This window comes from Ambystoma mexicanum, chromosome 3q (assembly GCF_040938575.1).
Source record: "Ambystoma mexicanum isolate Mex_15411 chromosome 3q, UKY_AmexF1_1, whole genome shotgun sequence".
NCBI lineage: Eukaryota > Metazoa > Chordata > Amphibia > Caudata > Ambystomatidae > Ambystoma > Ambystoma mexicanum.
The window spans coordinates 1,225,613,154-1,225,626,587 of NC_090926.1; positions in this window are offsets into that span (position 1 = coordinate 1,225,613,154).

Sequence of the window (13,434 nt, forward strand, 5' to 3'; positions counted from 1 at the left end):
TTGTGCTCAAGTGGCGCACCCCTGCCTCTTCCCCCTCTGTGGCCGCCCTGGACACCCTGGAGTCCCCCTACTCCCTGGTCACCACGGCCACGTCCCCGACCACGCCCGCCACGAGGAGTACGCCCAGCTGAGGTGCCCCTCACCTTTAGTGGCCTCCCAACCATGGCACAGATGTAGGAGTGCCAGCACAGATGGAGTGGTGCCAGTGGGAGGTGTACACCACAATTGACCTGGGCAATTGGGGTGAAGGGGGTGGGAAGCAAGATGTTAACAGCCCCCCTGCACCTGCAAGGCTGTATGTGACCCCGGTGATGTAGTGACGGGTCACGCAATTCTCAGGCACCCCAAAACTGCAGTAAAACCGTGCACGCAACCCTGCAGCCTACGTGCGTGGATTCAACCTCCTGCAGTACGCGGTGGCACCCAGTAACACGAATAACGCGTACGCGTGGGACACGCAGGCTACTATGACATCGAAAATGGGTGCGTTACACATGGGCACCCGCAGTGGGAAAAAGAGCGTGTGCAACTCACCGTCTGACTAGCGCGATGCAGAAAAACATGCGTAGCCAATACCCCCGCCAAAAGAAGAGATACGTCCTTGATAGCTGTGAAGTTGTGATGGCGCGCGAAACAACAGGAAGCAGCAACACACGTCGGTCTCCACGAAAGGCACGTACAGCGAACTGCTGGGCCTGCTCACCTTTAACCCGTGCTGAGGGAAACGCACGCGCTTGTCATGTCACTTACGCGCATGGGCCCTTTCCTCGTATTACACGCGGACATACAGTTTTTCACGCGCGCTGAAATGCCCATGCACGCCTGTGAGCGTCACATCACAGGGGCGCTTGCGCTTGAGGGGCCTTCTGTCCAATGAAATTGCGTATGCGTGCAGACGCGCTTACGCGCTAAGGGCCTTTCCTCGAATTACACGCTGACATGCCGAATTTTCACGTGCCAAATAACTCCGTATCAAGCTGGCCACGCGTAAGCACACGGAAGACCACGCTCCTGCCTAGAAGGCCGAATTACTGCCCCCCAGAGCCCCGAGCACGCTCCCACCTGCCATCTGCTGCTGCCTGACTGCCTGCTGCCTACGTGCCCTGCCATTTGCTGCCTGCACATCAGCCAGGGGTGCTGTTGCTGTGACCACCCCTGCTGGAACCGAAGACTCCCGACTGGGATTCCATCGCTGCACAGTCCAGCCCCAGGACCCAGTTGCCCACCCACTCCTGCCTCTGGGGTTGTCATGTCGGGCAATGCAACATCTGGCACCACTGACAATCCCCGGCCGGAGAGGCAGAGGGGCACCAGCTTCAGTGCCAGGGAAGTTGGTGTCCTGGTGGAGCAAGTCCTGGGGCAGTATGATGCTCTCTTCGGAAGTTCCCGCGCCGACAAGGAAGGACGGACTCGGATCTGGACTGACATCGTGACTGCCATCAACGCGGAGGGGGTGGCAGTCCGCGACTTACAACATGTCAAGAAGCGCTGGGAGGACTTCAGGTCCAGGACCCTGAACAAGGCCCGGCGCCTCTTGAAGGCAGCGGATGCCAAGGGGCGCCGGGGCCACTTGTCAGAAGACCAGATGAGGGTCCTGGAACGCATATCCCCAGCGCTCCACGTCCAGGTCCTTGAGAGGCAGACCCGTCTGGAGTCGAGCGGTAAGTGTACATGCATCCTGATTTTGAACTGTGCGTGTGGTGATGTTTCAGTAGTGTGCAGGTTGCACATCTGTTTGTATGGGGTCGAGTATGGGTGGGGGTGTACAGGACCGTGAGGCTAACACATGCGAGGGCTGTAATGTGTGAGACATGGATGGTGCTTGTGTGTGTATGCTTGCACGCCAAATGCAGTTGTGTGGGCACACATGTTTGGATGAATGTGTATGTAAGTAGCCATGTTCGTGATGTCACGCATGTATGTTGTTTTCAGCTGCATGTATCAGCACTGTGTACATGTGCATTTGTGTGTATTTGACAAGGGTGCAACAGTGATGCAAAATGGATGCATGTGACAGCGGGATGTGGAAGCCTGATTGGCAGATGTGACATGGATGCCCATCTGAACACTGCGACACTTGGCAGAGGTGTACACATGCATGCAAGTGTGGTGGTGTGTGTACATGTGTAGTGCACTTCCTGTGTTGCATGTGATGTCTGGCTCAGCTTTGCCTGCTCATGCTGTTGTATGTGTATGGATGGTGCTGGCAGTTGCGATATGGCTGTGGTATGGCTCATGTGTGCGAGTTGAAATGACATGTGTGTTGGGGATTGTGATGGCATGTCTGAGGTTTGCCAATGCCACTCATGTACAACTGTCATTTGTGTATGTGTCCATTGTACAGTGCCCTGATGCCTGTGTTTTATTTCTCCCTGTCTGCAGCGTCAACTGATGAAGAGGGCGGAGAAGGTGCTGTGGAGCACAGCGGCGGGGATCCCACCGCCAGCCGGAGACGCAAGGCCCGGCTCCCCTCCCATGTTGTCATCTCGTCGGGGAGTGGGGAGTCCGGTGCCGCGTCCCAGGCCTCAGCTGCCGGGGGAAGGTCCAAGAGGCGGAGGTTGGAGTTGGACTCCTCGGCAGCAGAAGGGGCAGCTGTGACCCCACAGGGCCCAACGGGGGAAGATGGCACGGAGTCATCCAGGTTGGTGGGGGGTTTGGTGGAGGAGGAGGCCGTGCAAGCAACAGAGACGGGGTCTGGAGGTGGGGATCCCACTGGTGCTAGTGGTGCAGTGCAGGACCAGGGACAGGAGGCAGCACAGGCCGCCGCGGAGGTGCCTGTGTGCAATCCTGTCCCTGATCCTGTCCCTGCATCATCTTGCACCAGCAGGGATGCCTACGTCCAGACCCGTTTTCAGGCAGGGGATGAGCGAACAAGAACTGGCCTTCCTCTGCCTGCGGACGTGGCTATCCGGGTCCGTATTGAGCCTGTCCTGACTGGTGTGGCGTTGCGTCAACGGGCCATGCGAGGTGACCTGCAGTCTTTTCATGAGGAGACTGCACGTCATCTCGAATGGCTCGTTGACCACGTCAGCCTACTGGGACAGGTCACCCAGGCCGGATTCCTCCGTTTGATGGGGCTTGCTACGACCCCCTCCTCAACTGAACCCCCTACGCGCCATCTTCCCACCCATCAGTCACCTGAGTGCCCTGTGGAGCTGCCTCTGATGGTGCGGCCAGGCTGGTGGAGGAGGCATCCCTGCCACAGTCGGGAGTCGGACGTCTAGCAGGGGTGGCCACATCAACGACTGCACCCCAGCCGGCGGAGGATGTGCAGGCAGCAGGAGGCAGTGCACGGGCAGAGGTACAGCAGCAGCAGCAACGTGGTGGGAGCCATGAAGGCTCGGGGCCTTCAACATCGGAGGGGCAGGCATCGGCCGGAGGGCAGGAGGACCCAGGACAGAGAGTGTCTTCCGTGTGGCAGCGGTTGGGCCACGCCATAGATGCGGAGCGGCAGTGGGCGGTATAGGCACGGCTCACAATGGTCAGGGCGGAGAACTCCATGCGGAGGGCCCTGAGGCGGGCCGAGTGCCTCGAGGCAATCCGCAGGGGGTTGGAGGTGGATACGTCGACGGCCCTGCGGACCCTCGGGGCCATGGAGGAGGACCGCCTCCGGGACATTGAGCAGGAGTTCGATGGTGCCCTGGCCCGGGACATCCAAAAGTGAGCCGTCAGACTAGCCCGCTGCCCTTGTACATAGTTATGTAGTTAGTTTTAGGTTTCCTTTGTTTTTGAATTTATTTTGGACCTTTTGGACAATGGGCCACATTTTGTATATAGTTTATTTTATTAGTTAGTGTTGTTAGATAGGTTTCATTTCTTTTGTTGGGATAATGGACCCTGGCTTGTTCGTCTGTACATAGTTCACTGTTGGATTTTCTTTTTCTTTCACAATTTACCCATGGAGCAATGGCTTTCAATTATTTTTTCCATTGGATTTTCTTTTGTGGACTGTGACTTTGGACACCATTCCTTTGGATTATGATTTTTGGTTTTGCTTTTTTCCACCGACATGCTTCTTTTCATTTTTGTACATTCCCATTTCTGTTTCTTTATTTTTGAATATATTTATGTTTCCTTTAATACATATTTTTTGATCGAACTTCAATGTGTAGTATCATCTCATTGGTTTCATGCATATCATGATATGGGTTTTGAGATTCACTGACACCCATTGGGTGTATGTGAGGGACATGTGTTTGTTTCGAAACTTGCAATTGGTGTTCTGTCATGTAATTGCCATTTCTGAGTGGGTGGATGCAATACTCGGGTGGGTGTTTTGCATTTGGAGGCTGACCATAGGGACCAGGGATCTAGATTGTGATGGCATGTTGGCTGGGGAACATGAGTTGGACATGGGTGGGGGCCTGCTGGCAGGTGCCCCACAGTGCTGGGGGGTGGGGTTGGTGGGGAACATGAGTTGGACATGGGTGGGGGCCTGGTGGAGGCTGCCCCTGCACTGCTGGGGGGTGCGGGTGGTGGGAGACATGGGGGGTGGGGGTGATGGGGAACATGAGTTGGACATGGGTGGGGGCCTGCTGGCAAGTGCCCCACAGAGCTGGGGGGTGGGGATGGTGGGAGACATGGGTGGGGGCCTGCTGGCAGGTGCCCCACAGTGCTGGGGGGTGGGGGTGGTGGGGAAAATGAGTTGGACATGGGTGGGGGCTGCTGGCAGGTGCCCCACATTGCTGGGGGGTGGGGGTGGTGGGGAACATGAGTTGGACATGGGTAGGGGCCTGCTGGCAGGTGCCCCACAGTGCTGGGGGATGGGGGTGGTGGGGAACATGAGTTTGACATGGGTGGGGGCCTGCTGGCAGGTGCCCCACAGTGCTGGGGGGTGGGGGTGGTGGGAAACATGAGTTGGACATAGGTGGGGGCCTGCTGGCAGGTTCCCCACAGTGCTGGGGGGTGGGGGTGGTGGGGAACATGAGTTGGACATGGGTGGGGGCCTGGTGGAGGCTGCCCCTGGTGGCTGGGGGTTCAGGGGGACATGCGTTGGTGGGCAGTAGTGCAAGTTGACATGTGGGTTGGCTGGGGGGCATGGCCATGGTGGATGGGGTGCCTGCAGGACATGTGCAGGGTAGGCCCCTGTGGTGTGAGCCACCTGCAGGGGCCGTGGAGGGTGTAGAGGGAACACCTGGGAGGACCCACACGTGCAATTCACGTGTGGTGCTCCCCGTGCACCCCTGGAATACACGTACCCTGATGGAATCGCGTGTGATACTTTCCGCGCACCCCTGAAATACACGTACCCTGCTGACTTCGCGTGTGAAACTTCCTGCGCACCCCAAGATACACGTAGCCAGGACATTCGCGTGTGGAACTTCCCGCGCACCCCAGTAATACACGTACCCTGCTGATATCGCGTGTGAGACTTCCCGCGCACCCCGAAATACACGTAGCCAGGACATTCGCGTGTGTAACTTTCCGCGCACCCCTGATATACATGTACCCTGCTGACTTTGCGTGTGAAACTTCCCGCGCACCCCAAGATACACGTAGCCAGGACATTCGCGTGTGGAACTTCCCGCGCACCACTGATATACATGTACCCTGCTGACTTTGCGTGTGAAACTTCCCGCGCACCCCGAAATACACGTAGCCAGGACATTCGGGTGTGGAACTTCCCGCGCACCCCTGATATACATGTACCCTGCTGACTTCGCGTGTGAAACTTCCCGCGCACCCCGAAATACATGTAGCCAGGACATTCGCGTGTGTAACTTCCCGCGCACCCCGAAATACACATAGCCAGGAGATTTGCGTGTGGAACTTCCCGCGCACCCCGAAATACACGTGGCCAGGACATTCGCATGTGGAACTTCCCGCGCACCCCTGATATACACATACCCTGCTGAATTCACGTGTGAAAATTCCCGCGCACCCCTGATGTACACGTACCCTGATAGAATCGCGTGTGGAACTTCAAGCGCACCCCTGAAATACACGTACCCAGCTGAAATGACGTGAGGTACTTCCCGCGCACCCCAGTGATACACGTAGCCCGCTTGCCGTGCTGGTACAGGGTTGGCGCAGCCCTTTGCGCTGGATTGGGGATTTTGATGGCTCTTCCCTGCGCGAGAGGCGTTCTTGGGGGCGTAACTGGCGCTGCTGCAGGGTCGCTGCGCCACTGTGCGCCACGGCTAGTTTTGGTAGCTGGGATCCATGAATACGCTGTGCGCGGAAATGGATTTTAGCGCACGCGGCTGGCGCAGGGATTCGCACACGCACACTGTGCGCCAGCCGCGTGCGCCACTTGTGCGCTGAATTCTATGAATTACCCCCTTTATGTTTAGGATCGACAGTGCGCCCATAAGAGCAGTACAGGTAGAAAGAGAGGGAGAAACAGGCAGCCTGGGATACGAGAATGTGGGATCCACCAGGGGAGACAAGGAGTATTGGAGTGATTTCGATCACACAGCCGAAGGGGCGGCAGGAGGGGCTTAAAGTGCACCTGCCACCAAACCGAGGGTAGAATGTCTGTGGGAGGGCAGGCTGAGAGAACGATTCGGGAGAATAGCAATGGCATAGAAAAAGGGAAGTAGTCTGAAAACAGGGAAGGCCAAAACTAAATTACAAATGCCCCTCATTCACAAGGGTGCAGGACACCTGCACTATGTCCCATGGGCGCAGATGGACAAGAACAATCTTCCTTAGCCCCTCCCCCCACTTACTGCGGGGGCAGGGAATTGGATATATGTGTTTGAGAAACACACAGCAGGGGTACCTCTTGCAATCGGAGACATCAAGAGTTTGTTGGTATCGGCAGTGGCAGACCAAGCGGATTTGGTGTGGGTGAAGGTGGGGTACCTGGGAGTAACATTAAGCAATGACTCTCATGATGGGGCATCATTTAACAATATCAGGGCTCGAGTTTGAGATGCGCTTCAGAGGACCCTCCGCGATACCCCTGACTTACAATCAATAATGCAATGCACTATGGGGGTGAGGAAGATGCTACGCAGCACATTCTTTGGGTGCAGGAGATGGGGAGAGCGGAGACGGGCAGCGTGTGGGACCAATCAATGTCCTTATTCTATTTTATTGTGAAGCGGGGGCTCCTCAAGGAAGTGTAAAAGGCACTCGATAAGATAGCGGGGGTGGAAGCGAATGGTTGGCCTGAAATTCAAAGCATCATAGTGCACCATTGTAGGAGGATCAAATAGCGAGAAATTGAAACTATCTAAAGAAGGCTGGCCGAGGAAGCGAAACTAGTTCAAAACAAGCTTGTGAAGGTGGCAGCGGTGTCTGTGGCACCGCCCCCAGAACAGATGGGTGAATGGGTGAAGAGGGGTGTGCATCCGTTGCCACACAAGCGAGGATGGCAACTGTATGGGAAGACAACGGGCAAGGACAGTGGGGAGGAAATCCGCAATATACATGACCCCAATTGCAAGGAGAGCCACAAAGAGGAGGAGGTGGGTTCTGGGGGCACAAAGAAGGGGGATATGGGGGACAAGGACAGAGAGGAGGTGGACAGGGGCAATGTTGGTCATGTGGGAGGTGTGGACACTTTTCAAGAGAGTGCCCAAGCAGGCGGGGGGAGGGGGGAACCAGGAGTACAACCCACAGTTTTACGGAAACCCACACCGAGGTAGCCCACAGGGGCCCACTCTAAGGGCCACATTGATACCATATGAAGGGTTCTACGTGATTTCGCCGACCTATTTTTGGTCGTGGTACTTTTCATCGCCGGATTTTACATCGCCAAAAACCGTGTTTTTGTTTTTTTTTTATTATGGGGGGGGGAGACCTCCCTCTTACTATTATTATGATACCCCAACCCCAACAAAACACCCCCCAAAATAAAAAAATACAAAAACCGGGTTTCTGGCGATGTAAAATCCGGCGATGAAAAGTACCACGACCAAAAATAGGTCGGCGAAATGCTTGTATACCGTATGAAGTATATGAAGCATACACTCAGTTACTTCCTCAAATCCCTGGCACATATCGACATTCGCCACAACAACAGACACTGCAACAGAACCAGGCCCGCCCCAACCTACAAGCTGGGAAAAACAGACACTCTTATGCACTGCTCCTAATGGTGCAGCTTCCATCTATTAAGAAGCAACAGTTGTGGGAGGTAACCCTTTATCGTTTCCAGGGTCAGACACCTATCCTGACTAGGACAGCCCACAGAGAGGGCTCACATGTCCCGTACTATCAATGACCTTGAACCCAGAAGAGGAACCGGTGGTTTCGGGCAGAGATAGGAAATAAGCAATTCATCTTCATGATGGACTCAGGAGCGGAGAAGTCTTGCCTAAGTAAAGACAGCTTCCCATTATCAGGGAAAACTATCGACACACAGGGATTCTCTAGGACTGCAATAACGGTTCCATAAACAGAAGATTTGGATGTCAAAAAAGGAGGGAAGGTGGTATGCGCCCCCCTCCTCTATCACGAAAGCTCCCCAGTCAATTTATTAGGGAGAGACTTTCTCAGCAAATTTAACATGACCATCTCATTCACTGATAGGGGGATTGATTGCGCCACCCCTGGCATGTGTGCCCTCCGGGCCATGCTAGTGATACATGCCATGGCCAGTGAGATGGTAGTAAGAGGGATATCTGTGAACCCAGACATGTTTATTTACAGCATTAGAGTCCATGCCAGAGCAGTGCCCCAATTTACAAGAAAAGAGGCGAGTGTACCTGCCGATTTTGTTTTCCGACCAGTAGCACTCTCTGATGTGGATTTTTCTTTATTTTCTTTTTAAACAATTTTATTGGTGTTTAACAAATTAACTTAGATTTTGCAAATGTTAACAAGATCATAAAACACAACATTGCGCCTGCACAAACTTCCCCCCTCCCCAATCCCACTCCCTTGTCTATTCCACTTATATTGGCTACTTGTGTTATGCATCTGACTATACCAAGTGTGCCTACAAATTCTATTCCACCGTTTGCATTGGTGCAAACGTTGGAATATAATTTGTCTGGGTGTCCGCTTGTGCAGCGGTCAATAGATCATGCAGCATATGTTTCAAAGCATACAAGTCTACATTCTGCTCTTCTACACCCCGGCGGGATGCATACTGCAGTTTCTGCCTGTGACCATTTCTGGAGGTCTCTCATCCACACACTTACTACTGGACTCTTGTGTCCTTTCCAACCCATTGCTATTCTTCGTTTCGCCAAGCTGTATGCTAGGTCTCTCAACTTACTAACGTGTCTCACATTTTTTGGTCTTGGGAATATTCCTAACAAGCAGGCTGTGGGAGAAGCGGTATCTATTGTTATGCCTGCATTAGCCAGGCCCTGGGCTATTTCGATACTGACGGATATTTGTGCAGGCCAAGAACATATGCACCAGGCCTGCATTGGTTAGGCTGCATTTCGGGCAAGACTGCATGGTCGCTTTGCTGAACTTAGCAATTTACATCGGGGTTAGGTATGCCGTGTGAGTGACATATAATTGTTACAGCTGGAGCCTCACATTTCTGGACACTTTTTTGTGATATGCCATCGCCCTATCCCAGACTTCGTCTGACAATTGCTCTTGCAGTTCCACTTCCCAGCTACGACTGGTCTGCATTAACTTATCAGCTGGCCTTGCCATCAATAACTCATATATTCTTGATGTTGCATGTCCACACTTGTATATAGGTGCGTTATAAATGCCATATCATATCATATCCACTCTCTGAGATGTCATACAGCATTTCTATCGTCTCATCTGCTGCAACACTACCCCCGGCCATCTGTGCTTTATTATGTGGATGAGAGAGGCATACATTATATTTTGCCCTTCTTGGATCCCTGTTTCTGAGGTGACTGTGCTAAAGGCCATCGGTCACCCGTCCCATACACATCACTTATTGTCACCACCCCCTTAGGCTCCCAGGGCTATCTGAAATTCAACCTAAATTGGGCATCTTCACTCTTTAGTGCCACCAATGGCATCTGGGGGGAGTAAGGTGTGTCTTTATTTTAAAAACTACCAATCCGATGCCACATTTTCTTGCCTAACCCTAACAGAAATGGAATCTCGTGGTGTTATTCTCCATGTCACCTCTTTCAAAAAGAATGGGGTGCATGCCTGTTGTAGCAACTGAGTGTCCAGAGTCTGTTCATCTTGAAAGGGGCCCTAGGGGACCCTGACGTCTATGGAAACAAGGCGAGTCACCACACACAATAGATACGCCAGACACGAGGTTGTATTCCCAAAGCTAGGGTTTATTGCAAAGCAATAGTCTCAGTTGGGCAACTCGGTCTCACACCCCGCGACGTGTATCTCTAGACCTCGAGGGACGCAATAGAGTGAATTACATAGACCAGTTACATATATACAAAATGCATATCAAACAATCAGCTATGACATGTTTAACACCCCCCCTTTATTGGGTTTCTTTGAACTTGGTGTGATGATGGACATCTCGGACCACTATGACACCTTCAAACATCTATTCTAGTAACAATTTGCAATTTGTGAGTGTGAAGACATCTTTCAGTTGTTGAATAGAACACAGCACTTCTGTTCTTGGAAGCGAGCTACATACGGGGGGGAAGAGTTGCATTCCGGACCTTGCTATCTATCAGGTGCTATTCGTGTCCTGGGAGCCGACATGCTCTAGCGGACTCAGCAAAGGGGGGCCATAAGAAAAGCATAATTCAAGCCTTTAGCAGTATTATTCTAACATATTCTACCATATAACGAGACTGGCTGGCAGCTGTGAAATGATTAAATGCCCTGCAGCTCTGCTTCAAGGCTACATTCGGGAGGGAGCCGGGCATTCTTCTTGCCGCTGCCTACGTTTGTGTTTCAGCGAACTCTTGTTATCCTCACGGCCCTGCGGCCTTGTCCTTTTCACATATAGACAACAATGTTTCACAGTCGAGCAGTGTAAACGGAAAATATACTGCGAAGCAATATGGACAGAAAGCAATGAGCAATGGTTAGAAAACAAAATGGCGATTCTTGTTACATCAAAATGGCCGTTCATTGGAAAACTCGAAAACCTATATTTTGTTATATCGTGCATGAGACGGTTGGCCCACGGCCACCAAAATGCATTTGCGGTCTCAAAGTAGAGGTATCCGTATTTCTAGACTGACAAACCCTCCTTTGGCCATATGCCAAACGTCTCATCTATTTATTGAAACCTCCTCTAGTGATGATGAATCTGAATTATTTATGTCTGAGTCTTGCATGCCATCGTGGACATCATTGTCTTCATCAATATCTATTGCCATCAACTCTTTTACTGCTCTCATCTCATCTCATTTGGGTCTGGGTCAGTTTGATCATGAGTTTGTTTTTTCTTTGTTATCATATGCATACATCCTTCCGTACATCCCTCAGTTACCTCAGCGCAAACTATGGGTAAACAATGTATACAACAATCAGCACGTTAGGAATATTCCAAACACCACTACTAATAGTGAGATCAACTTCCATCCCCAAGATCGTAGCATTCCCCAAAACCAAGATTCTATTCCCCAGCTTCCTTCTCCAGTAGGGAGTTCAGAGCTTAGGATGTGCATTTTCTTTATTACTTCAAAGATCGTGGGGGAATAGTCATCGACATAAACGCAACATGCTTATCCCACTATTTTGCAAATTCCCCCACGATCTACCAGGATCACATCGAGAGCCATTCTATTTTGCAGCGTCATTAACCTGATTCCTCTTTCTTCCAACGTCATGTTAAATAATATATCTGTTGTTGTATTCTTTAGGATTCTCGATAGTTGCCTTATATTATAGGAGTTCACTATCTGCCCTAAGAATGGAATGAATGATTTTGCTACATCAGTTGCTATTAAAACTCCTTTGTCAGTCCTTTTGACTCTATTTCTGGATAATCTGGCATGGCTGCTGTTTCTAAGAGGAATACTCCTGGGAACAGTAGGCCCAGTCCCCAGTTTCTGGGCAACCAAGGATATGCTTTCTCTCCACATATAAAATAAACTGGATCTCCCACATATACTTGTTCTATTTCCGATTTCAATACCACTGTATTCATACAACCAGCATATGTTCCGACTGAAAAAGAGCCTTTCTTTTTTAGACAAAAAGGGACAGTTCTTGGGCTATAATTCACAGTGTAAGATGGGGGAATTGCATCTTTGTCCCCTTCTGTTCTTACATGAAACGTCATTACAGATGTTTTTCTGGTGGGGACAATCTATCTCGTCTATTTTGTCGTGTTATCTTTCGCATACTTTTCCTCGTGGGCTCTGGGGCTATTACTTGTGCTTTATGGAAAATGGAACAACCCACAGGCTTCATTATTATCTCCTCAAACTCATTCATGTTGGTTCTGTCTAATTGACCCGTATTACTCTCATACCATTTCCCATAGAACATTGCACCTAAAGATGCACTACATGCAGAACTTAATGGTAATGGCTGCACATACCACCCTATTCCTTTCCCAGCATGCTGTGGTAAATTGGCACATACCCAGCAATTTGTTTTCTTCAGGATTGCATTTGTCATGTTCATGATCAACAGTAAAGTGTTATTTCCAAAACCTTCCCTGTGTTTTTCTTCAATTGGGGGTAGGGTATAAGTGATCACCTGAACCGGGCTTTCAGTAGTGGATATATTAATTATTGGTAAAAACATTTCTAATGGGTGTATTGTTTCTACCCACCATAATATTAGGGCTGTCGATATTGGTGCTACCACGCTCATAAAGCACATTATTATCGTTAGTACCAGCATACAATTTGTTTTACCATGCGTTTTTCTTAAGCTTATAGTCTTTATAATTGACTCATTCTCAGAGGTGGTGGTGCAGGAGAAGGCTGGAACCGGTCCCGGCATGTTTCTCGTCGTCCTTCTTCTTTCTTATCACAGTTCGTTGTGGGTATCTCTCTTCGTCGCGCTTGTTCTGATGTTAATAAGTTAAATGGAATTGTCACAGTTCGGTTCTGCCTGTCCTTTTTAGCCTGGATTTGATTATTCGTTTTTAGGCGAGATCACTTGTCCTTTCTTATACTGCTCAGAGGACCTTTGATCAGTTATCTTATCACCTTAGTATCATGTGCGCCAAGCTTGTCCGCTCTGGTTCAGGACACATGTACTTTTTATGATCGCACCGAGGAGCCGCGAGTCTTGAATTGTTCGACTTGCACAATTCTCACGCTTCTCTCCTCTACACATCTGGTTCCTTCTCCGTCCGTGAGCTGAACCAGAGGTTGACATAAACACCAAAAAGAACTGTGGATCACTTTGTCTTCCGAGGCCGCAGATTGTATCGCCTTGCTCCTGGTATCGTATGATCCGTGAACAGTGCTGGTGCACTTCCAGATTCGAAGTCAGCCTGTGGCGCTACTGCAGGTGCTGGTGTGTGCCGCGCCAATGATGCAGATCTGTTTTTTGGCGTACTGGCAAGTGCTGGTGGGCGCCAGAGGGGTATGCAATTTGATTTTGCTGGTATCTGCAAGGCAGATTTCGCGTCGGTCAGCAGTGATGTTG